General features: G+C 37.0%; 1 protein-coding gene across 1 annotated transcript in view; it reads right to left on the bottom strand.

Annotated features, from left to right (window-relative positions):
• LOC136876423 (outer dense fiber protein 2) overlaps positions 1–27,280 on the bottom strand; it is a 456,680-nt gene that overhangs the window by 211,880 nt on the left and 217,520 nt on the right. The window lies entirely within an intron of this gene.

Genomic DNA, 27,280 nt, shown 5'->3' with positions numbered 1-27,280 from the left:
AAGGGAAGAAAGAGTTGAGGAAAAACTATACCCTCTACTGGAACGGTAACAACAGAGAGATGAGAAATGGAGTAAGATTGATATTGTCTAAAGAGTTAGATGGTATTACAGAGATCCAGTACATCAATGAGAGGATAATAAAGGCAATAGTTCATCTTGGGAAAGAGAAGCTGACACCGGTGCAAGTGTATGCCCCTCAGATGGGCTGCTATCAAGATAAAAAGAACAAGTTTCTCGAAGACCTAGAAGAGATCATCAGTGAAGACAGGATCATCATCAGGGACCTCAATGTACAGCTTGGGACAGACAGGAATGGCTATGAGAAGGTGGTGGGACCACATGGCTATGGGAGAAGGAATTTGGAAGGTGAACATCTCCTAGACTTCTGCATAAGATACTGTTTGGTAGTAAAAAACAGTTGGTTCAACAAAAGAGTCAGTCACAAGATTACCCATTACAGCTGGGATGGAAAGAGCAAGACGGTCATTGACTATGTCAATACAGATAAAGAAAGAAGTAGACTTGTGACTGATGTCAAGGTGATTCCAAGTCAGAACCTCAATAGCAACCACCGGTTATTAGTAACAGATCTGAAAGACATTAATGTACCAAAGATAACAACCAGGAAATTACCTAAGATTAAGGTGTGGGAACTACAACAGATTGGAAAAAGGACCGACTATCAGGACCATATAAGAGGACAACTGCCTATGAAAGAAGTGGAGAGTGGTGAGGTAGAGTGGACAAGATTTAAAAACTCCTTGATAAAAGAAGCAATAGAGGTTTGCGGGAAGACAAGTGCGAGAGTAAGCGAAAAAGAGACACCCTGGTAAAATGAGAGAGTAAGATCCTCAATAAAGGAAAGGAACATGGCACAAAAAGAACGAGATAGAGAGAAATCCAAGCTAGAACAGTTAAGGACGAGGGGAAGATCAGAGACCTCGAGCAAGTTTACCGGGACAAGAAACTGAGAGTTTAGTAGAAGGGGAGAAGATAAAGTGCTGGGAGAAATTTACTCAAAAGCTGAAGGAAGACAGCAGAGGAAATATGAAACTATTGTTCAGAGTGATAAAAACAAGAGGAATTCAGTTGAAACCATCAAAGCACTTGAGGATCCTAATGGAAACCTGGCTAGGAAATAAAGGTCAGCAGAGAGGTTCTGAGGAATCATTTTGATCACTTATTGAACAGAACAGAAGCAGATCAGAGAACAAAAGAACCAGCTGTTGAAACCTGCACAGAGGTACTTCCCATTACATGAGCAGAAACAGAAGCAGCCCTTAAGAAGATGCCACAAGGGAAATCCCCAGGAATCGATGAAGTCAGCACAGACATGATTAAAGCAGCAGGAGTCCAGGGTTTATAGTGGCTACACAGAGTGTTCAATGCAGTTTGGAAAGATGGCAAGATACCTACTGATTGGAGCAAGGGTGTCATTATCCCCCTGTTTAAGAAAGAAAATCACCAAAAATGCTCCAACTACTGGGGAATAACAAACACTCCTTTCTCATGGGCTGAAGATTCTTGAGAAAATCTTAGAGAGCAGATTGCGAGTCATCTTAGAGCCACAGTTTGAAGAGGAACAGTATGGCTTCAGGACTAACAGGTCCAAAACAGACCTAATCTTCAGTGTTCATGTGTTAATGGAAAAATATTGGGGAAAAGGCAAAGATCTGTTTATGGTTTTCCTTGACATTGAGAAGGCATACGACAGCATTGCAAGAGAGAAGATATGGGAATGCCTGAGAAAAAAGAATGTGCCAGAGGGACTGGTGAGGAGAGTTCAGATGCTGTATCAGAACTGTACCAGCTGTGTGCAATTGGGTGATGGACATTCATCCTGGTTCAAGACCGAAAGTGGAGTCCAGCGAGGCAGTGCACTGTCCCCATTATTGTTAATCACCATCATGGATGACATAATGAAGAACATCAAGAAAACCTCTGGTGAACTAAATGCAATGGCCTTTGCTGATGATGTTATGATCTGGGGAGAAACTGAGGAACAAGTACAGTCTAGACTCAATGGGTGGAAGGTTAAGTTCCAGGAGTTTAATCTCAAGGTAAGCGAACTCAAAACAGTAGTGATGGCAATAAACAGAGAGGGACGACCAGCAAACATCATGCTAGGAAACCATCCACTAGAAAGTGTGGAAAGCTTTACATACCTCGGCAGTGTAATATCTCGAGATACACTAGCCACAAAAGAGGTGGCAAATAGAGTGCAAAAGAGCTCTCACTTTTACCAGCAAGTATGAACACTCCTCTGGGATCCCAAAATACCAACAAAATCAAAGCTGGTGATGTTCAGTCAGTACTTCATACCAATCTTAACCTAAGGCATTGAAACCTGCACCCTCACTAAGAAAGACTCATCAAGGTTGCAGGCATTTGAGATGAAGTTCCTCAGGTCCGCAATTCAAAAAGCCAAACTGGACAAGTTGAGGAATGATGTGGTTAGGAAGGAAGCTGGGATTGTTATATCATTGTTAGATCGGATCAGCATGTCCAGACTGAGGAGGTAGGGCATGTAATGAGGATGGAGCCAACAAGGACAGCATTTGTTAACTTAGAGCAACATGTGGCAGGGAAACGGATGGTGGGAAGACCAAGAAACCACTGGATGGACATCGTAAAGATGGACATTGCAGATCGGGGAAGAACACTGGAGGACGTCATTAAGAACAGAACGTATCTCAATAAGATAGAATGGAAGAGGTTCGCCAACAGTACCCAGGAAACTGGAACTGTAAAATGATGATGATAATGATTTAGAATTGGCTTTACGTCACAACAACACAGATAGGTCTTCTGGCAATGATAGGATAGGAAAGGGCTAGAAGTGGGAAGGAAGAGGCCATGGCCATAATTAAGGTACAGCCCCAGCCTTTTCCTGGTGTGAAAATGGGAAACTATGGAAAACCATCTTCAGGGCTGCCAACAGTGGGGCTCGAACCCACATCCCCTAATGCTAGCTCACAGCTGCGTGCCCCTAACCGTACGGCTAACTCGCTCGGTCATTAAAAAAGTATATTAGAAATATGTTTTTTGTTTTGTTTATAAGTAATGGAAAGGTGTGGCTGTGTGATTAGCTCAATGATTTAGCTCCTGGCTTCTCACCCAGAAGGCTGAGATTTGATTCCCGGTCAATTCTGCATTGAGAATGTCATCTCAAAATTCATGTGGTTTCAGGAAGGGCACCTGGCCTTAAACTCCCGGCCAAAACCAAAATGAGCCTGGGTGGCTCGAGTGACCCCAGAAGTAGTAGTAGTAGTAGTAGTAGTAGTAGTAGTAGTAGTAGTAGTAGTAGTAGTAGTAGTAGTAGTAGTAGTAGTAGTAGTAGTAGTAGTAGTAGTAGTAGTAGTAGTAGTAGTAGTAGTAGTAGTAGTAGTAGTAGTAGTAGTAGTAGTAGTAGTAGTAGTAGTAGTAGTAGTAGTAGTAGTAGTAGTAGTAGTAGTAGTAGTAGTAGTAGTAGTAGTAGTAGTAGTAGTAGTAGTAGTAGTAGTAGTAGTAGTAGTAGTAGTAGTAGTAGTAGTAGTAGTAGTAGTAGTAGTAGTAGTAGTAGTAGTAGTAGTAGTAGTAGTAGTAGTAGTAGTAGTAGTAGTAGTAGTAGTAGTAGTAGTAGTAGTAGTAGTAGTAGTAGTAGTAGTAGTAGTAGTAGTAGTAGTAGTAGTAGTAGTAGTAGTAGTAGTAGTAGTAGTAGTAGTAGTAGTAGTAGTAGTAGTAGTAGTAGTAGTAGTAGTAGTAGTAGTAGTAGTAGTAGTAGTTGTTGTTGTTGTTGTTGAAGAAAGTGGAACAAATGGAAAGTAGCACACAAGTCATGTATAGAATGATAGGAACATTGAAAGAAATACATACAATATTAAGAATTAAGTACTATATGTACAGAGTTGGGAGGTAATTATATTACATACTTGTAACAAATATTTTTCAGTAATTTTTACTTGTAATCATTACTTTTTACCAGTTGTAATTTTTACTTATAATTATTTCTTGAAATAAGACTGTAATAGTTGAATTGTATTAATCTTTACATTCCAGTAATCAATATACATTGTCTCATGAGTTGAGCTACTCTGGAGCCCCAGAACATGCAAGGTGTCATACTAAAATACGCATTGCTGACAGGCGAATAGTTGACCATGTCATTGAGTTCTGTTTCTGTCCAGAGTTAATGTGTAAGCTGTCATTTTAAAGTCACTGCAAACAGAATGAGTTTAGTTCACAACTCTGCATATTAGTTTCCAAAAGCCTCTTTGTAAACTATATTAGTGGTCTATCCACCTGAGGTAATAAGATGAACAGCACTTGGCTAGCTGTTGTTGCTAAAAGCATAATTTCCTGGAGATCTATTAGAGTTAAAACAAAAATGTGTATGACCTTTTTTGTGGAAAACTGAATTTTAAGTCACATGTTTGACTTTAGTTTTAATCTGCCCATTACTTCAATTTTTTAGTGGATAAAATGCTAAGTGCTTAGTCACTAAAATAAAAATTATGGGAAAAAAATATTTTTTAACTTCCAAGATATCATGTGTAGCCTCATAAGAACTGATACAACTTTAAGCTCTATGCTGATAAATACAAAATGAAGTAACATATTTTTCCTTGCAAACTTTGGTATCATTCCAGCCTCATGCAAAAGAAATGTCAGTGATTTCCTTAACATGTGTTCTATGAAGTAATTGTAATTTTGGTGATTAATATTGTTGAAAACATAATTTTTAATTGACTGAAATATTTCTGAGATAACTGTAATTCAGCCCATTTACTTTTCTTGTGTACTTCTTCCCATCATGTACACTCAACTGCACAAAAATTGGCCAGCAAAGTAATATGTAATTCTATATATTCTTGAAATGCAAGGACATTCATTAACTGTGAATAGCTAGTGGCTGAAGAGATGATGGTTGGAATCATATCACCTGTACAAACTGTTCATTCTATTTCAATTAAGAGGATTTTGAAATTAAATCATCTTTCTTTTTTACATTAATTTATCGACAACCACCTATTCATTACTAAAATCTTTAAGACTATCATTCTATTAGGGTTGTAATGGTACATGATTCATGAATTCCGAGATTCAGTAGAAGATTGTCAGGACTTGGAAACCGTAACAGAAGATAGAGAGGGAGAGACACAGAGGGAAACAAGAAGCTTCTCATTCACAAATGAAGATATTTTCAGAGAAATCCAACTGCTTCAGCAAGGAAAAGCAGCAGGAAGTGATCAAATTACTGGGGAGGTATTAAAGACAATGGGGTGGTATATAGTGCCTTATTTAAAATTTCTCTTTGACTATGTCATAAATAATAGTGTGATACCAAAGGAATGGAAGGAATCTATAATAATACCAATTTATAAAGGAAAGGGTGATAAAAGGAAACCAGAGAACTACAGACCAATCAGCCTGACCAGTATAGTTTGTAAAATACTGGAGAGTTTAATAGCAAAGTACATCAGAGGGATATGTGATGATAAAAATTGGTTCATGAGGAGCCAGTATGGATTTAGAAAGAAATTTTCTTGCGAGGCACAACTGGTGGGATTTCAGCAGGACATATCAGATCAGTTAGATTCAGGAGGCCAGTTAGATTGCATAGCCATAGATCTTTCCAAAGCCTTTGATAGAGTGGAACATGGAATATTATTAAAGAAATTGGAGGGAATAGGATTGGACGTAAGGGTTACACGTTGGATAAAAGCATTTCTAAATTCAAGGGTTCAGAAAGTCAAAGTAGGAAATAATATATCACAGGAAGAGAAAGTCTGGAAGGGAATCGCACAGGGTAGTATAATCGGTCCGTTACTTTTCTTAATATACGCAAATGACTTAGGGAACAATATAACATCGAAAATAAGATTGTATGCAGATGACATAATTGTTTATAGGGAAATAAATAACATTGAGGATTGTTCAGAATTACAAAGGGACCTTGACAGTATCCAAGAATGGGTTGAAGAAAATAATATGAAGACTAATGGAGGCAAATCAACTGTTACAACATTTACAAACAGGAGCTTTAAAACTGAATTTGAATATACTTTGGATGAGGTAGTTATCCCTAAAGATGGCAAGTGCAAATACTTAGGTGTGAGATTTGAAAGTAATCTGCACTGGAAGGGTCATGTTGATGACATTGTTGGGAAAGCATACAGATCGTTACATGTCATAATGAGACTACTTAAAGGATGCAACAAAGAATTAAAAGAAAAAAGTTACTTAAGTATGGTTCGTCCATTATTGGAATATGCAAACAGTGTTTGGGATCCTCACCAAGAATACCTAATAAAAGAACTAGATGGTGTGCAGAGGAAAGCAGCAAGGTTTGTAACAGGGGATTTCAGGAGAAAGAGTAGTGTATCAGAAATGTTAAAGGAACTTGGGTGGGAAACTTTAAGTAAGAGAAGGGAGAAAACTAGACTTATAGGATTATATAGAGCCTATACAGGAGAAGAAGCATGGGGAGATATCCGTGAGAGGCTTCGGTTGGAAAATAATTATATTGGTAGAACTGACCACAAGTACAAAATTAGAAGGAATTTTAGCAGAAGCGATTGGGGTAAATTTTCTTTCATTGGGAAGGGCGTGAAGGAGTGGAACAGTTTACCAGGGGTAGTGTTTGATCCTTTTCCAAAATCTGTACAGATATTCAAGAAGAGAATAAACAACAACAGAGATAATAAATTAAATGTTAGAGGGCATTCGACCAGTGCAGGATATTGTAAATAATAAATGTGTGTGATTAAATTAATTCCATCCCCTGGTCTAAGGAGTTTGGACAGCCCAAGTAGGGGACTGCCTGTAGGGGTGAAGTACAGTGGGGACTTCGAGGGCCCTGGGACCGCTACGGTAGCTGTGAAGGCCCTTCAGGAACTCTGAAAAGTGGTGGCAAAAGGAGCTCTGGTTAAGACGCAGCAGGTCGTTATGCTACTTAGGTTCCAAGATGGGTAAAATATAAATATGTAAATAAATTCAGTGTTAATTTTAATCTTATACCAGTTGTATAGTATTATTAGAAGTAATTTCACATATGGTACCGTACTGTATATGAGTTGACTATGTTTGTAAGATATTATAAGTAGAATTTTGTAAACAATATAAATTTATTAAGGATGATGTGTGTGTTTAATAGAAAAAATTATTAGCGTAAATTGTATAATATTGTATTCTAGGAAAATTTTCTTCGTCTCCTGTTAATTTAAAATTTAGTGCTTGACAATAATGTATTTTAGTGTACCATTTGCCACCGAGGTAGACACCTCATTTGCGAATAAAGAGATTTTGATTTGATTTGATTTGACCTGTCATCGCAAGATATCATGTGTAGCCTCATAAGAACTGATACCAACTTTAAGCTCTATGCTGATAAATACAAAATGAAGTAACATATTTTCCCTTGCAAACTTTGGTATCATTCCAGCCTCATGCAAAAGAAATGTCAGTGATTTCCTTAAGATGTGTTCTATGAAGTAATTGTAATTTTGGTGATTAATATTGTTGAAAACATAATTTTTAATTGACTGAAATATTTCTGAGATAACTGTAATTCAGCCCATTTACTTTTCTAGTGTACTTCTTCCCATCATGTACACTCAACTGCACAAAAATTGGCCAGCAAAGTAATATGTAATTCTATATATTCTTGAAATGCAAGGACATTCATTAACTGTGAATAGCTAGTGGCTGAAGAGATGATGGTTGGAATCATATCACCTGTACAAACTGTTCATTCTATTTCAATTAAGAGGATTTTGAAATTAAATCATCTTTCTTTTTTACATTAATTTATTGGCAACCACCTATTCATTACTAAAATCTTTAAGACTATCATTCTATTAGGGTTGTAATGGTACATGATTCACCTGTCATCGCAAGATATCATGTGTAGCCTCATAAGAACTGATACCAACTTTAAGCTCTATGCTGATAAATACAAAATGAAGTAACATATTTTCCCTTGCAAACTTTGGTATCATTCCAGCCTCATGCAAAAGAAATGTCAGTGATTTCCTTAAGATGTGTTCTATGAAGTAATTGTAATTTTGGTGATTAATATTGTTGAAAACATAATTTTTAATTGGCTGAAATATTTCTGAGATAACTGTAATTCAGCCCATTTACTTTTCTAGTGTACTTCTTCCCATCATGTACACTCAACTGCACAAAAATTGGCCAGCAAAGTAATATGTAATTCTATATATTCTTGAAATGCAAGGACATTCATTAACTGTGAATAGCTAGTGGCTGAAGAGATGATGGTTGGAATCATATCACCTGTACAAACTGTTCATTCTATTTCAATTAAGAGGATTTTGAAATTAAATCATCTTTCTTTTTTACATTAATTTATTGACAACCACCTATTCATTACTAAAATCTTTAAGACTATCATTCTATTAGGGTTGTAATGGTACATGATTCACCTGTCATCGCAGGCTTCATCATCCATAAATCTATACTCTAAGTCAGAGCTCTGAATTGAATGTTATATTAAAACTATTCGTAAAAACTAATTCTTTATAATAATTTACATTGATGTATAAGAACATTATGGTCTATTTGGATTGAACTGGTTAATCCTGTTTAAAAGATCTAATGGGATACCATATTTGTGTTCCCATCTAATGGAGATAATGACCTCAAACCCTGTTTATTATACATGGAAATAAGAAAATTAAAAAGAAAATGTAGAATAGTAAACAGGAAAATCAAAGAGGGTAGGGAGAGTAGAGAAACTAGAAAACAACTAATGAGGGAACTGAATAGAGTGAAAAAGGAAGCAAAAGAAAATTATATGAATGGCATACTTCAAGAGGGTAACGACCACAAAGGGAAATGGAAGAAGCTGTATTCATTATCAGGAATCAAAAAGGAAAAGGAATCCAAATTCCTACAATGGTGGGAGAAGGGGGTGAACACTATTTAACAGATACTGAGAAAGCAAACCTCTTTAATAGGGAATTTAGAGATTCAGTAGATGATTGTCAGGAGTTGGAAACCGAAACAGAAGATACAGAGGGAGAGACACAGAGGGAAACAAGAAGCTTCTCATTCACAAATGAAGATATTTTCAGAGAAATCCAACTGCTTCAGCAAGGAAAAGCAGCAGGAAGTGATCAAATTACTGGGGAGATATTAAAGACAATGGGGTGGTACATAGTGCCTTATTTAAAATTTATCTTTGACTATAGGCCTATCATAAATAATAGTGTAATACCAAAGGAATGGAAGGAATCTACAATAATACCAATTTATAAAGGAAAGGGTGATAAAAGGAAACCAGAGAACTACAGACCAATCAGCCTGACCAGTATAGTTTGTAAAATACTGGAGAAGTACATCAGAGGGATATGTGATGATAAAAATTGGTTCATGAGGAGCCAGTATGGATTTAGAAAGAAATTTTCTTGTGAGGCACAACTGGTGGGATTTCAGCAGGACATATCAGATCAGTTGGATTCAGGAGGTCAGTTAGATTGCATAGCCATAGATCTTTCCAAAGCCTTTGATAGAGTGGAACATGGAATATTATTAAAGAAATTGGAGGGAATAGGATTGGACGTAAGGGTTACACGTTGGATAAAAACATTTCTAAATTCAAGGGTTCAGAAAGTCAAAGTAGGAAATAATGTATCTCAGGAAGAGAAAGTTTGGAAGGGAATTGCACAGGGTAGTATAATCGGTCCATTACTTTTCTTAATATACGCAAATGATTTAGGGAACAATATAACATCAAAAATAAGATTGTATGCAGATGACATAATTGTTTATAGGGAAATAAACAACATTGAGGATTGTTCAGAATTACAAAGGGACCTTGAAAGTATCCAACAATGGGTTGAAGAAAATAATATGAAGGTTAATGGAGGCAAATCTACTGTTACAACTTTTACAAACAGGAGCTTTAAAACTGAATTTCAATATACTTTGGATGAGGTAGTTATCCCAAAAGACATTTTACAGGTGTGAGATTTGAAAGTAATTTGCACTGAAAGGGTCATGTGGATGACATTGTTGGGAAAGCATACAGATCGTTACATGTCATAATGAGGCTACTTAAAGGATGCAACAAAGAATTAAAAGAAAAAAGTTACTTGAGTATGGTTCGTCCATTATTGGAATATGCAAACAGTGTTTGGGATCCTCACCAGGAATACCTAATAAAAGAAATAGATAGTGTGCAGAGGAAAGCAGCAAGATTTGTAACAGGGGATTTCAGGAGAAAGAGTAGTGTATCAGAAATGTTAGAGGAACTTGGGTGGGAAACTCTAAGTAAGAGAAGGGAGAAAACTAGACTTACAGGATTATATAGAGCCTATACAAGAGAAGAAGAATGGGGAGATATCCGTGAGAGGCTTCAGTTGGAAAATAATTATATCAGCAGGACTGACCACAAATATAAAATTAGAAGGAATTTTAGCAGAAGCGATTGGGGTAAATTTTCATTCATTGGGAAGGGTGTGAAGGAGTGGAACATTTTACCAGGGGTAGTGTTTGATCCTTTTCCAAAATCTGTACAGATATTCAAGAAGAGAATAAACAGCAACAGAGAAAATAAATGAAGTGTTAGAGGGCATTTGACCAGTGCAGGTTATTGTAAATAAAAAACAATGTGTGTGACTAAATTAATTCCATCCCCTGGTCTAAGGAGTTTGGACAGCCAAAGTAGGGGTGAAGTACAGTGGGGACTTCGAGGGCCCTGGGACCGCTACGGTAGCTGAGAAGGCCCTTCAGGAACTCTGAAAAGTGGTGGCAAAAGGGGCTCTGGTTAAGACGCAGCAGGTCGTTATGCTACTTAGGTTCCAGAACGGGTAAAAAAAAAAAGTAAATAAGTAAATAAATGCAATGTAAATATTAATTTTATACCAGTTGTATAGTATCATTTGAAGTAATTCCACATACTGTATATCAGTTGACTATATTTGTAAGTAGTACAGGAGATATTATAAGTAGAATTTTGTAAACAATATTAATTTATTAAGGATGAGCTGTGTTTTTAATAGAAGACATTGTTAGCGTAAATTGTATAATATTATATTATAGGAAAATTTTCTTCTCTTGTTAATTTAATATTTAGTGCTTGACAATAATGTATTTTAGTGTATCATTTGCCACTGAGGTAGACACCTCATTTGCAAATAAAGAGATTTTGAATTTAATTTGATTGGATTTGATTTGATTTGATTTGATTTGATTGGATTGGATTGGATTGGATTGGATTGGATTGGATTGGATTGGATTGGATTGGATTGGATTGGATTGGATTGGATTGGATTGGATTGGATTGGATTGGATTGGATTGGATTGGATTGGATTGGATTGGATTGGATTGGATTGGATTGGATTGGATTGGATTGGATTGGATTGGATTGGATTGGATTGGATTGGATTGGATTGGATTGGATTGGATTGGATTGGATTGGATTGGATTGGATTGGATTGGATTGGATTGGATTGGATTGGATTGGATTGGATTGGATTGGATTGGATTGGATTGGATTGGATTGGATTGGATTGGATTGGATTGGATTGGATTGGATTGGATTGGATTGGATTGGATTGGATTGGATTGGATTGGATTGGATTGGATTGGATTGGATTGGATTGGATTGGATTGGATTGGATTGGATTGGATTGGATTGGATTGGATTGGATTGGATTGGATTGGATTGGATTGGATTGGATTGGATTGGATTTGATTTGATTTGATTTGATTTGATTTGATTTGATTTGATTTGATTTGATTTGATTTGATTTGATATAAAATAATATTAACACTCATAATGTTGGTACTGGGTTGACAATTGAAGTCAAAAGGAAATCAAAATATTTACACCAATTTTTCAGTATATACAAGAAATCAATACATTCAGCTTAAAATGATTTATGGATTAGTTAAAATATTCTGTAGATTACAACCTTTTCTTTATTGAAACAAGAGCCTTTATTAACAATATTCAAAGTGAAGATGCTGGTTAGATGGCAAGATAGCTACTAGGGGATGTTTGATCAAGTCTCATTCATATAACAAATTATTCCATCTTCTCTTTAAATATGCAGTATGCTGCCTAGGTTGTGAAGCTTATGAAGTTAGCATCCATGTAAGTCTGAAGAGGAGTTCAACTGGATTCTTAGGTGTAAATGAAACAGCTTGTGATGTGTGTTGAAGTCTGTGAAATAAGACGAAAAGTGTGTGAATTGGGATTGTTCACTAGTGGAATTAATCTTTTTAACACTTACCCTTCAGACTTTAGGAGAGATGTCTGGCAGCGTTGCTTGTGTGTGGTGGTCTGACAGTCACTTTACTTTTATTCCTCGTATTGTAGGGGTGTGTCATTGTTGGCGGGGAGTGTGTCATGTGAAGAGGGGTGGGTGGGGCGTTAAGATCGCTGTTGGTGCGTGTAGGGGAAGGGGTGTGGCCAGGTGAGGAGACATTAGCTGCTGTTGATATAGGGGTATTAATGCTGGATTTATAGTTGGAGATTTAAAAAAAATTGTTACTGTTTATGTTAGGAGATAACAATAAGTTAGGAATTTGCTCAGTGACTGGGCTCTTTCTTTCTACGATGTCATTTAAATTTCGATTCTTATTGAAGTGCTGGTCTAAAAAGATATAGGTGTTTTCGCTTTTTTTTTTTTTTTTGCTAATTACTTTATGTTGCACCGACACAGATAGGTCTTATGGCGACGATGGGATGGGAAAGGCCTAGGAGTTGGAAGGAAGCGGCCATGGCCTTAATTAAGGTACAGCCCCAGCATTTGTCTGGTGTGAAAATGGGAAACCACGGAAAACCATCTTCAGGACTGCCAACAGTGGGGCTCGAACCCACGATCTCCCGGATGCAAGCTCACAGCTACATGCCTCTACATGCACGGCCAACTCACCCGGTGTTGACGAATTCAGGCATTAAACTACCCTTATTAATAATCTTTAAGATCTGAAGGTCCTGGTCGATAGTAGTGAAGCTATGTCCTGTTTCTTTCATATGAATACTAACAGCAGAGTATTTGTTGTGGTTAGATGCACTGTAATGCTCTAAGTATCTTGTTTGAAAGCTGCATCCAGTTCGCCCCAAGTAAGAAAATTTACAGTGGGCACCTGGCCATAACCCTTCCCCTACGCGCACCAACAGCAATCTTAACGCCCCGCCCACCCCTCTTCACCCAACACATTCCCCACCAAACAATGACACACCCCTACAATACGAGGAGTAAAAGTAATGTAACTCTCAGACTACCACACAGAAGCAATGCTGCCGGACATCTTTCCTAAAGTCTTAAGGGTAAGTGTTAAAAAGATGAATTCCACTAGCGCAAATTCCAGTTATAAGAACTTTCACACTTTTACGTCTTATTTCACAGACTTCAACACACATCACAAGCTGTTTCATTTACACCTAAGAATCCAGTTGAACTCCTCTTCAGATTTACATGGATGCTAACTTCAAAAGCTTCACGACCTAGGCAGCATACTGCATATTTAAAGAGAAGATGGAATAATTTGTTATCATTTTAAGCTGAATGTATTGATTTCTTGTATATACTGAAAAATCGGTGTAAATATTTTTGATTTCCTTTCGACTTCAATTGTCAACCCAGTACCAACATTATGAGTGTTAATATTATTTTATATTATCTCCATATAATATTATCTCCACAAATATGATATCCCATTAGATCTTTTAAACAGGATTAACCAATTCAATCCAAATATACCATAAAATTCTTATACATCAATGTAAATTACTGTAAACAATTAGTTTTTAAGAATTGTTTTAATATAACATCCACTTCAGAGCTCTGACTTAAGAGTATAGAATTTATGGCTGATGTTGCCTGCGATGACAGGTGAAACACGTACCATTACAACCCTAATAGAATGATTATATCATAGTCTTAAAGACTTTAAAGTAATGAATAGGTGGTTTTCAATAAATTAATGTAAAAATTCTTTTAATATATTGAATTTCAATACGGTCTAATAATGAGATTAATCACTTGTAATAAAATCATCTTCCGCGACAGCAAATTTAAGTGTGGTTGAGTGTACTGTACATGTAGAAAATGAAATCATAAGACAGAAGTGAAATACGGTATTCAACCATAAAAATGTGTGAAGTAGTGGTACTCTAAGTGAAATTAAATAAAGACAAGAAGAGTTTTGTTTTGATCAATAAATTGATAGACATTTTAATATGTATATTCTGTTTTTAACATATCACGGCAATGTGATTTAAAACCATTTAAATCTAGCTGAAGATGGCCACAAGAAGGCAGAAATCTACTAGTTTCGGCATCACTATTTATAGTTCAGTCATTATTTGGTTTGTTTAAAACAAATTTTGGGGTAGTTATGACTTTTTCTCCTTCATATTTCTTGGGATGCTGGTTACGAATCTGAGGTTTGCCAACAAAAATCTTTCCTGGAATTTGAGTTATCACCAAAAAGCTTGAAAAAATAGTTTTCCCCCAGTTTTTTTGCTTATAACTAAAAAAACTATCAATGTTGGGTAAAACATTAATGTATACTAAAATAATTTGCAAAACATTTCCTGTAATTTAGGTCCTTACCACCTTTTTTGGCCACACGTACCATTTAGGTACAAACACGGGTTGAAGTTAGCGAATTACTTTGTCACTCAAGCTAAACACCAAACATATGTGTCACAGGGTTCTATGTGGAGGGATGTATTGTCCCACAACCCTCTGTCCACTATCCCCTTTTCACAGTTATACCATCTGTCATCCTCACTTATCTTTTCACAATACACACTGAAGGCTATTAATAGTTCTCTCCCCACTCCTACCCCTCCTCTCTAGTAGAACCAGTTATGCTTTGAAGTGTTCAAGGTGTTCATGTCTACTCTCCTGTGAATGTAACATTTAGAGTGGTGGTGGTGGTGGTGGTGGTGGTGGTGGTGGTGATTATTGTTTTAACAGGAAGTACAACAAGGCAACGGTCCTCTATATAACACTAATCAGAGAGAAAGAATAAAAGGGATCCAACACTCTGAAAAATGAAGGTAATAACCAAAGAAAGACAAGGGCCATGAAAGGCATGAAAATGAAAGACTCCCTAGCCCTTGGAACCTAATAATGTCACGGTCAGAAAAGAACAAGAGTTAGCAAAGGCAGGTCGAATAAGATAGATGAAAGTAAGGAGCCTGGCATTAGTAAGTGGAAGCAATATCAGGACTCAGCTAAAGGGTCCCATGGTTGCTAACCCATGCTCGCAAGTTGAGAGCCCCTGAGACCCTTTTTACAGTAGTCACCTCTTATAACAGGCAGGGAATACAGTGCGTGTTATTCTACCAGGTGGTGGTGGTGGTGGTGGTGGTGGTGGTAGTGGTGGTGCTGATGATCCCTCACCCACAGGGGGATCAAGTGGACAGGGGTGGTAGTTAGCACCCACAGTATCGCTTGCCTGTCGTAAGGTAACATCATTGTTGGTATAGGATTTATGTCAAAACGTAAAATTCTATCTATCAGGAGAGTTTGCATCTTAGATGTAAGGAGTGGTTTCACTGTACCTTTAAAAGATGGACAACCTTAGCCTTCTGAGGTTTTTCCTGAATTTTAACGAAGTTATATAATCAAGGAAACTTCCACATGTATATCCTTGTCATCTATTAACTACTTGTACTTTTTTATTTTTTTTTTCACCTTTAAATTTCATTTCTCATATTCCTTTGACAATATTAGATAATTTTGCTGTTCTTCCCAGTTTCTTTCATTCTCTATTTAATAGCTTAGCAAGAGTGCAAAATTCAGGTTAATTTTCAGTTTTACCTATCTCTTTTCCGGCTATACATTTCTCACTGTCTTTTCTTTCTTCTTTACAGTCTTTTAGTTGATGTGCCACTTCTATATGTATATCGCATAAAATGCATTATCTTCCTTATTTGTCTCTCTTATTGCTTTATTCTTGTATACTCCCATCAACCACCAAATTATCACTCTCATTTCCCTTTTTGTTAACATCTGAGTCTATCTTGCCATATTTTCACGAATTAAAAAAAAATTACTAGTGTTCTCTTGCTATTACATTCTGCCCTTACTGTTTGACTTTCTATGAACAACCTTCTTACACAATTTTTTATCATCCATTGATAAATTTCTTTCCCAATAATACCTCATTCCTACCAGGTGTATGCATAAGTTTTTGCCAGATTTTGTGGTAAAGAAAATACATCATTTTCAAGGAAAATTCATTTTTTGTTTATTCGTATTATTGGCCATCGGCTTCTACACACTTCGCCCATCTTTTGGGTAAGTTATGAATACCATGCCAGAAAAACTGCTTGTCTTTTGTGGTAAACCATTCGTCCAGCCATTTTCCAACTTCCTTGAAATTGCTGAAGTGCTGCTCTGCGAGTGCGTGCCCCATTTAATGCGAAGAGGTGATAGGTGGCGCCAGGTCGGGGGAGTACAGTGGGTGCGGAAGGATGTCCCATCCAAGGGATTTCAAGGTGTCTTTCACTGGTTTAGCTGTGTGAGATGATGCATTGTTGTGTAATACAATCACTTTGCTACATCTTCTGGCCTATTTCGGTTGTCTTTCAATTAATGCATGATTTAAGTTAATCATTTGTTTGCGATAGCATTGTGCATTAAACGGTTTCACCTGCAATTGCTCGTCTTTGCACTTTTGTGATTACCAGAGCGCGCACTGTTTTTCACATTGAAATCACCATGTTTAAATTGTTGAAACCATGTCTCACATGTTCTAATTGATGGAGCATGTTCACCATATGTTTCTACCAGCAAACGATTACTTTCCACAGCCTTTTTCTTTTGTTTAAATAAGAAAAGCAATGCGTGCCACAAATGTTCTTTTTCAGGCACAAATGTTGACATGATCACTGAATGATACAACACAGACGCTAGTGTTTGGCGGACTCAACTTGTGTGTGTTGGTAGATTAATGTTAGATGAACAAACTGATGTATGTGTCAAATTCATACATTGCGTACTGTTCGCTGGCGCCATCTCTTAGTGAAACCAGAAAAGACTTATGCATACACCTGGTATGTTGTCTAGGACCTTCTTCCCCTCCTCCACCCAGTAGCTCTCATTTTGAAGTTTCATTTGGTGCTGATAAACTATGCCTAAAATTTCATCTCCTGTCCCTCTTTTAGTCTTAACTATTTTGTTGCAATGGAAGCCATTTTCTTCAGTTTTGACTTAGTTAATCTATAATTGGTAGGTTCTTCAGTCTTTTGGACCTAATTTTTTATTAAATAAAATTTAGAAAATACTTGAAAACAAAAACATTATACAATAGATTATACCTGAAAAATTAAATTTTAATTTTTAATTTTCTATCTCATTAATACTATTTTGCATCTCAACAGGTATTAATATGAGCAGAAGAATGTAATTGATGAAGGTCAGGCCTGGAATATCTTGGTCCTCAAGACATCTCAAAGCCCCTTACACAAAACATTTTGATTGGAAGAAAACATTAATAAACAATAAAAATAATATTGGTGACAGTTTACAACCCAGTTTGAAACCTAATTTTGAAAATATTTCTGTCACTACTACACCATCTTCCACTTTGATAAGGCATTTAAATTTCAAACAGGTATATTCATTTGCTCTTAACATTTTCCCTGATATTCTGATGTCTCATAGACAACATCTACGAACTGAATCAAGAGCTTCCTTTAAATTGATTGCCACAATGTGCAAATTGCCTCTTTTCTTCTTCAAGTATTTATCCAATACTGATTTTACTATCATTATGTTATCACTTGTCCTCATTCCTTTTCTGAATCCTGACTGGAGTCTTGACAGGATCAAGCACCTCTCTGCCCAATTCATAAGTCATTTTGCCAATATCTCTGTATATATCTTACTTAGTGAATCTAACAATGTTGTCCCTCTATAGTTACTTGGATTTATTTGATCTTTCACAGCATTTCTTATGTATAGAGCAGAATGTATAGAGCATATGATTCCTTCTTGCTATGGTTTTGGGAATTTTGCACCATTGATAATCTTGTTGAATATTTTGACTGTGCTTTCAAGGATTAAAGTTATTCTTACCTACTTCCTTAGAAAATTCATTGTTGATACGTGAAATTGTTCCTGATTTTCCCTTCCACCCTTTCTCTAATAATTCCTTTGCTTCACCAACTGAAATATCCTTATCTAAATTAGGCAGAGTACACTGCAGTCCCATTGAAAACCCCATCTTTTCTATATCCTATTTCCAACTATCCTCGCTAGACCCTATTTAAAGTTTCTTGAAGTACAGTATTTGATACATTCTCCATGACGTAGATACATGTGTTATACTTTTTCCTTCTCTACAGATTTGATTTATTCTATATCACACTTTCATAGTGTCTTTATTTTTAGAATCTCTGTTTAGGTTATCAGCTTGTTTCTTCTGCCACAAGTCTTTTGTGTTTACCAATGACTCTCTATATTCTTTGCTACAGAATACAAATCCCTTCTCAAATACTCCTTTCCTATATGTTATTAATGCTCTCATTACTTCTGTCTTTCCTTTATGCAATATTCATGGCTGCCTTACCTGTGGCACATGCATCTTCTGTCCTGCTATCAATATAGTATATTTTTATGACCTTTATATCTTCATCTACTTGTTTATTTTCAAATGCTAGTCCTGTTCCTATCTTAATAATTTCAAAAGTTCTCCCTTTAAAATATTCCTTGAAGTCTATGACATGGTTATCTCTCCATCTATATTTGGGCTCTAAACTCTCTTTAATATCCTGTGATAAGCTCTGCATTATTTTCCTCCTTACTTGTCAGCTTTAGAATTGGGGTAAGTGATGAGATTTTCCCTATCCTTCAACTGTTATCCACTTAATGGGTGATAATGCCTCTCTTGAGCATAGTACTAGATCTACAACACTTCCTCTCGTTTCTGTTATATACACAAAATTTCCCCTTTCATCACATGGCCACCACCAGCTCAAAATATAGTTCTTTATTACCATATAGCTCTAGTAAATTTTCAGCATAATAAATTATTATATTCTTTATCTTGATGTGTTCTTTTCTTAATTAGTATTTGAGATGCCTAGTTCCAAAAGTCGACATCTGACATGTTTTACAAAAATCTGAATTTGTCGATTTCTAATTTCTCTTGGAGAAACACATACAATGAATGGCATAATATGTTCCAGTACACAATATTGATGGTTAAAATACAATATTGATAGTTTGAATTTATTTCCAAAAGTCAGCATCGATACTTATTCTTAAAATTCAATATTAATGTTTGACTTTATTTCCAAAACTCAGCATCTGCTTTGTTAAGTTATTTCAATAAGCTGACATCTGCAATTCTTTCCTAAATCCAACATTTTCTATAAGAAAGTTCAAACTTTCAAAATGTTCCAAAACTCGACAAAGTTGCATTATTTCTAGGCAGTTCTTCCCGTGCATGTTTGATATTGCAGTACTTGACAATGTTCATGTTAATTAACATTCTAAGTAATCAACAAAATGATGAACTGATACTAAGGTTTGATGCCAAAAAAGTTACCCCTACCAAAATTACCAAATCAAGCCACATATTATTTCAGACAATATGTACAATTTTATAATCTGTGTAGGAACATCATGTGAATGTCAAACTAAACAAAACACTTTTATGTACCATTTTATATACCAGTGGCTGGAATCATCTACTCTGAAAGAATGTAGCGAAATAGCTTCTGGTATTTATAACAGACCTAATCATCTTGATCTTGCAGGCATCTGTGGGGTTCAGAATAAGAGTAATATCATGATTGGAATGGTTTCCTATTGGCCGTATTACGATTCCCCCACACAAGTTAAAGAAGTAAAAACAGTATTTCCCATTGTAGGCCACTCCTTCATACCTCCAAACCAAGTCTTCAGGAGAATTAAAGAAGAGATTAAACAGTGAGACACTATTGTTAAACCAGAAACCTACACTCAAATTTGTATGCAGTTTGGCACAGTGAACATGTTAGGTGTTGATTGTCCAGTATATGACTGGAAAGGTAGCGTCCAAACTTCTTTTAAAGCACCAGGGTCATGGCACTTCAGAATTCAATTCTACAAGAGATTTGTATTAGTGTGATGTGTGTTGTGAGTGTTTATATATTTGGTCTGCTTCAAGTAAATTTTGGATTATTAAAAAAAGAAAAATGTATTCAACTTAATCACCTGAATTTGTGGGACATCCTGTACCACACATGTCGATATTTCTAGGACTTTCACAAGACACAAGCTTCAAGTTGTCTTAGGATAAGATAACTAGATTCAAATAAAAAATTTAAATTTCACTGGCTTTAAAATTGTAAGGTCATTGATCATTAATTTTGCTTTGCTGTTTCCTTTGCACCACCCAGCATGGGTTGCCTTCAGGAAACATGTCACAGCATAGATTTATTCTGTCTGGGAGCTCTGTGGTCCATGGGACGCTCCAGCTTTTCTTAGGGTAAGCAAACCTTTAATTTCCTAATGTAACTTAATTTTCTTTTATTTCACATTTTAACTTGTTACAAGAGTTTACGCATCAATTTTTCTAACATGAATCTAAACAAATTCATGATGGTGTAAAGATGTTTTACATCCATCCTCTCGTTTGCATGAGGTGAGCTTTTCTAACAGTTTTGTACCTTAAAATTAAATTGTCCACTAAACTTGACCTCGGTGAATATGTTTGATTTTAAATTATTTTCCTATGACCTATATTTTTCTTTAATGAAGGTGGTCGCTTCACTTCCTCAACTTGAAATTTTCTTTGAATATCAATCCACTCTGCGCAGTGGACCTATTTGCTTTCACATCATAACTTCTGTTTTATTTGATGTCTGTTGTAATTCCAAAAGTATTTTCCTTCAAGACTCGTACCAGCAAGATCATTGTAAGACTGCAACTCAATTACACCAGGGTTTGTATTTCTATCTTGTGTTTATGCTAGTGTTATTTCCTTTTAGTTTTTATAATAAAAATATTTTGCAATTAACAAGTAGATTTAAAGTCAGCTGATGAGAAAATTAGATTCCTATTCATGATATTAAGCTTTTTAAATCATCCTTTAATTCCTTTTTATTCAATAAGGTAATGTTAGATAAAATTTATCCACTCTTTCACTGACTTTTTAGGTTAAGAATGTAGGTTTTTAAGTGAACCTATGCTAAGAATTGCAGAAATTTTTGAAATAAAGAATCAGATCACGAGATGGAGACATCCAAAGCATTAATATAAGACTTAGTCAACTGCTTAATCTGTTTCCCTACTCTCTATATGAACTCATGAACCCGATTTCAACACCGATTGAAGATTTAAAGAATTAAGTAATTTAATAGATATATATTTACTAGATATTGTAACAGGAGTTGAATCATGGCTGAGAAATGATATAATGCATGCAGAAATTTTCTCACGGCACTGGAGTGTGTATCGTAGAGATAGGATAAGAATGGTGGGAGGGGGAGTATTCATTCTGGTGAAAGAAGAATTCGTAACCTACGAAAAAGTTAAAGATGAGACACATGAAATTCTATGTGTAAGGCTCATTTCTAAAGATAATAGGCAACTTGATATATTTGGAGTGTACAGACCAGGAAAGGATAGCACTGACGCGGATTCAGAATTATTTGATAGGATAGTCGGCTATGTGGGAAACGACATGGAAAGAAATGTGATTGTAGCGAGGGATCTGAATTTGCCAGATGTCAATTGGGAAGGAAATGTGAATGACAGGAAGCATGATCAACAAATGCCAAATAAGTTAATATGGGAAAGACAGCTGATTCAGAAAGTGATGGAACCAACCAGAGGGAAAAATATCCTGGATGAGGTGCTGATAAAACCAGATGAGCTCTATAGGGAAAATGAAGTAATAGGTGGTATTAGTGATCATGAAGCTGTTTTTGTCGTAGTTAAAAATAAATGTGATAGAAAGGAAGGTCTTAAAAGTAGGACTATTAGGCATACCATATGGCTGATAAAGCAGGCATGAGGCAGTTTCTAAAAAGTAACTATGATCGATGGAAAATTGTAAATAAAAATGTAAACAGACTCTGGGGTGGGTTTAAAGAAATTGTTGAGGAATGCAAAAACAGGTTTGTACCTTCAAGGATGGTAAGGAATGGTAAAGACCCACCTTATTATAATAGAGAAATAAAGAGACTAAGAAGGAGGTGCAGACTGGAAAGAAATAGAGTTAGAAATGGCTGTGGAAGTAAGGAGAAATTGAAGGAACTTACTAGAAAATTGAATCTAGCAAAGAAGGCAGCTAAGGATAACATGATGGCAAGCATAATTGGCAGTCATACAAATTTTAGTGAAAAATGGAAGGATATGTATAGGTATTTTAAGGCAGAAACAGGTTCTAAGAAGGACATTCCAGGAATAATTAATGAACAAGGGGGAGTGTGTATGTGAGGATCTTCAAAAGGCAGAAGTATTCAGTCAGCAGTATGTAAAGATTGTTGGTTACAAGGATAATGTCGAGATAGAGGAGGAGACTAAGGCCAAAGAAGTATTAAAATTTACATATGATAACAATGATATTTACAATAAGATACAAAAGTTGAAAACTAGAAAAGCGGCTGGAATTGATCAGATTTCTGGGGATATACTAAAGACAATGGGTTGGGATATAGTACCATATCTGAAGTACTTATTTGATTATTATTTGGTCGGAGGAGCTATACCAGATGAATGGAGAGTTGCTATAATAGCCCCTGTGTATAAAGGAAACGGTGATAGACATAAAGCTGAAAATTAAAGGCCAGTAAGTTTGACGTGCATTGTATGTAAGCTTTGTGAAGGCATTCTTTCTGATTATATTAGACATGTTTGTGTAATTAATAACTGGTTCGATAGAAGGCAGTTCGGTTTTAGGAAAGCTAATTCCACTGAAGCTCAACTTGTAGGATTCCAGCAAGATATAGCAGATATCTTGGATTCTGGAGGTCAAATGGACTGTCGCGATTGACCTGTCTAAAGCTATATTTCTAGAAAATAGTTCTCAGAGAATTAGAGTAGGTGAAGCTTTATCTGACCCTGTAATAAATAAGAGGGGAATTCCTCACGGCAGTATTATTGGACCTTTATGTTTTATATACCGGGTGGTACAGCGGCCCCTATTTTTTCCCGAATATGTGCAACCAGCTAGGACGTAAATGCCTCTTAGTCCCATCTTGCGCAACACCTTACAGCAACGTTATGCGCAGTTAACCCGATGTAGACTTCTCCGCACAATGGAAAAATAGTACAAGAGGCAGTAAGTGAGGTCCATCTCAAAAACACTGTACCATTTTATGTATATCGGTGTCCAATACTCTACTAATTTTTACGAAATGTTACTATACTGTACAAACCATAAACACGCCTATAGCTGTCGGTAGAGAATTGCGCACCTGATTGGTCCAAGAGGCCATTTTCTTTTGATAGAAAGGGCAGTCGTGGTATCATAGAAAACGTGATAGGGTAGACCAATTACAGACATATCAATGCACCACCATTTTGTACAGTCTCATCACATCGAAATTGATAGAAACGTGTTTTGCACTGTAGTTTATAATCTGTGGCACGCAAATGCTGTACAGCAGATGTGAAAGCTTACGCTATGTAATTACTACCGATAGAGCGATCAAAAAAGGCATAAAACGGGACCATAAGGCTGTAACTCATCAGTAACTTGTCGAAGCGGGAACTTCCGCTCTCCTCGTGAATACAGAGTTACAAGGATGGCGCTTGTACGTTGCAAATAGCTGCGCGGAATTACATATGGAAGACGTACCTCGATAGGTTACTTGAAGCAGGAAGGGTTCCAACCATTCTTGAGTCATGCATTTTTTAATGTCATTTCGTATTCGCCTAGGCAAGACCTTTCTGAAGTCTCCGATATTCTTCTACGGAAGTTATAATAAACAGGTATCATAAATATCGCCACATACGCACCGATTGTGAATACCACCTGAAACATAACGCTGGACTCATTCAACCAAGTAACACGTTGAAAATGGTTGCAACTATCTGGGCGTAAGAGAGACGCAATTCTTTAGTTCACTGTGGTGTTTGCACATTCGAGTTCAGAACTTTTAACATCAACGATCAGTATCGAAGCGATAGCCTAGGTAATTCCATTAGTACAGAGCTACGAGACCAATTCTTTGTCGCCTGCAGTGGCTACATGGCACCAATTGCAGCGAGCATACGATATGTTAGCAGGTATTTAGAGTTCGAATCTAGTTACGAGCTTTTCAATTTTATATATTATACTTGTAAGGCCATTCGTAATAAATATTTAACGTTCTTAAGTCTCAAAAGTAATTTGCCACCTTTACAAAGAAAGCATACATACGAAAGGAATAATAACATTCGACTTCCATATGGCAAACGACTACAGGGAATGAAGCGCAATGCACGTGTTGTCAACATTCTGACCCACCCATTCAACCAAGCAACTGCGCACGTTCGACTCGAAGACCAACTAACAGCGGTGTACACTTCATACGTAGGACACATGAAACAGCATATCGTAATCCTAGCAGCAACGTGTGAGCATGTACTGTACGGTTAGCACGAAAGCAAACATTATGTATTCACGGGATGATTATGTGAATATGGTACTACTTTATGGAGAAGCAAGGCAAAATGCACGGGAAGCCAGACGCTTGTATCAAGAACGATTTCCTGGACGAAGGCTGCCAACTGCAGATACATTTCGACGTGTTGAAAGACGGTTGCGTGCAACGGGGTCATTTCATACATTACCCCCCGTTCGGGATGCTCCAGTGACGTCTGGAAATAATGACGAAGCTGTTCAAAATGCAATTGCATACAACCCGCACACAAGCTCACGGGCCATAGGAAATGAACTGAACATCAGTCATGTATCTGTACTGCGAATATTGCACCGCCATAAATTCCACCCTTTCCATCAACAGCTGCACCAGGAACTTCACGGAGATGACTTTCCAAAACGGATAGAATTTTCGCAATGGATATTACAGAGAGTTGAAGCTGATGCGAATTTCTTAATGGACATTTTCTTTAGTGATGAATCCAGATTTCACAACAACGGAACTGTTAATCGTCACAACTTCCATTACTGGAACGTTGAAAATCCTCACTGGATCAGGGGAGCTCGATTTCAGGTACAATGGGGCGTCAACATGTGGTGCGGGATACTAGGTGACAAGATAACTGGACAATATTTCTTCGAAGGAAACCTCACGGGACGACGCTATCTAGAGTTTCTTCGTGAGTACCTCCCACTCTTATTGGAGGATGTGCCCCTTATGACACGGTTACAGATGTGGTTCCAACAGGATGGAGCTCCCCCACACTGGTCGTTGGCAGTACGGAACCACTTGTATAGGACATATCCTGGACGATGGATTGGACGAGGGGGTCCGGTCACATGGCCGGCTAGATTACCTGACCTTACTCCACTCGACTTCTTCCTCTGGGGTTATTTAAAGGAAAGAGTCTATGAGCAGGAGCCTGAGAGCCCGAATCATTTACGGCAGCTCATCACGGAAGCCTGCAGGCAGATTCCACCACATATGTTGCAGCAAGCAAGAATGTCTCTCCTCCACCGTGCTCAGATGTGCATTAACGAAGCAGGTGGTCATTTTGAACATTTGCTTCATTAATCGAATGACCATGCATAAGCCCATCGCACCGCTGTCGGTACAATCTCACTTTATTGCAAATAGCTCTTTTAAGAGCTCCTTACAAAACAAACATAGCTGAGTACCTGCAATATGAGAACTGATCATGATTTAGATTTGTCGTCAACAACACGACTCTCACGAACATCAACAACGCAATAAAAATATTCGTCGTACACAGGACTCGAACCGCCTACTAACGAACACCGGCACTCTCCTCTAACTTTTAACAAGCTCGGCTACCACGGGTTGCTGTTTAGCGCTGTTGTGTTGCTGCTACTTCTAGTCATTCACCAATAATATTCTCTGTACAGGACGTTTCTGCGACACATAATTTTCACGATTCTTTACCATCAATCGGTATTTTATCATTAATGCTGATTTGCTTGACATGAATAAACGAATTATGGAAAGCGTTGTAAGAGCAGACATTGTAGTGAGTAGTCAAGGTCAATATTTTTAGGTTCGACTATAATCTGCGGGTTGCATAAAACTGCGTGAATAGGGGCAGCTGTACCACCCGGTATATAAATGATCTGAGTAAAGGAGTGGAATCGGAGATAAGGCTTTCTGCGGATGATGTTATTCTCTAAAGAGTGATAAATACAGTAAGTTACAAGATTGTGAGCAACTGCAGCGTGACCTCGAAAATGTGAGATGGACAATAGGCAATGGTATGTTGATAAATGGGGTCAGGTTGTGAGTTTCACAAATAGGAAAAGTCCTCTCAGTTTTAATTACTGCATTGATGGGGTGAAAGTTCCTTTTGGGGATCATTGTAAGTATCTAGGTGTTAATATAAGGAAAGATCTTCATTGGGGCAATCACATAAATGGGATTGTAAATAAAGGGTACAGATCTCTGCACATGGTTATGAGGGTGTTTAGGGGTTGTAGTAAGGATGTAAAGGAGAGGGCATATAAGTCTCTGGTAAGACCCCAACTAGAGTATGGTTCCAGTGTATGGGACCCTCACCAGGATTACCTGATTCAAGAACTGGAAAAAATTCCAGAGAAAAGCAGCTCGATTTGTTCTGGGTGATTTTCGACAAAAAAGTAGCGTTACAAAAATGTTGCAAAGTTTGGGTTGGGAAGAATTGAGAGAAAGAAGAAGAGCTACTCAATTAAGTGGTATGTTCCAAGCTGTCAGCGGAGAGTTGGCGTGGGATGACATTAGTAGACAAATAAGTTTGAGTGGCGTTTATAAAAGTGGGAAAGATCACAATATGAAGATAAAGTTGGAATTCAAGAGGACAAACTGGGGCAAATATTCATTTATGGGAAGGGGAGTTAGGGATTGGAATAACTTACCAAGGGAGACGTTCAATAAATTTCCATTTTCTTTGAAATCATTTAGTAAAAGGCTAGGAAAACAACAGATAGGGAATCTGCCACCTGGGAAACTGCCCTAAATGCAGATCAGTACTGATGGAAAAATTTAAAAAAATTTACATATGAATAATTTTGAGCTAGTCTGGATATTATTGCAACTCGAGCTGGACGCGGGAACGGTGCAGTATTAGGCCTATAGTTGACTACCCTATTTGGAATAAGAAGGTGGACCTGCAATCTCTTCCTATACCTGATTTACACTCTTGTTTTTCCTGGTTTGCTAAGACCATCACATCCCTG

The sequence above is a fragment of the Anabrus simplex genome, chromosome 1, assembly GCF_040414725.1.
Source record: "Anabrus simplex isolate iqAnaSimp1 chromosome 1, ASM4041472v1, whole genome shotgun sequence".
Taxonomy (NCBI): Eukaryota; Metazoa; Arthropoda; class Insecta; order Orthoptera; family Tettigoniidae; genus Anabrus; species Anabrus simplex.
This window is presented reverse-complemented; position numbering and strand designations above follow the sequence as displayed.